This window comes from Olea europaea, chromosome 21 (assembly GCF_002742605.1).
Source record: "Olea europaea var. sylvestris chromosome 21, O_europaea_v1, whole genome shotgun sequence".
NCBI classification, from domain to species: Eukaryota; Viridiplantae; Streptophyta; class Magnoliopsida; order Lamiales; family Oleaceae; genus Olea; species Olea europaea.
Window position 1 is genome coordinate 17955832 of NC_036257.1, and position 692 is coordinate 17956523.

Here is a 692-nt window from a genome sequence, read left to right on the forward strand (position 1 = left end):
AAAAGTCCTTATCGCCTATTTTTTTCAATTAAAGTATTGTAAAATAATTAATTTACCTCCTCTTTAAATAAATAAATGGAAATGAAGAAATTATATAAAAACTAGATAACAATACTCAAAGTCCTAATATTTCAAATAATGCAAACGAGTTCCACTTAAAATAATTTAAAACATATTAACTAAAAAAAAAAAATTCATCTTCCCCCCTCCAAAAAAATTCGTCTTCTCTTAGTTGGGTTTGAATTTTAATAGTTAGTTTTGGAATTTGAATTAAGATCTCGAACGAACCCTCTAATGGAACAAGAAATCCCATAAACTTGAACAAAATCAAGAAAAATTTAAAGTCAATGCAGTGGCATATGTATATGTGTGTATGTGTTAACAAGAAGAAGATAGAAACAAGAATTTGCTGAAAAAATCCAAATCCCTAAAAAAACTTGTATGACTTCGCTGAAAACAAAAATGTATTGAACATGAAACTTGATTATAGAAAAATTGTTAAATTTGTGGGTGGTGGTGGTAGCCAATGGCCGGGTGAGGAATTGGATAAGGAAAAACTATTTTGTTTTTCTATTTTTAATTCTTTTCTTACTTTTTATATATATTTATTTTTAGTGATGGCAAAAAAACTCGAACCGTCCTATCCCGTCTCGACGGGGCCCGCCTCGAATGGGACAAAAAACTCGAACTCG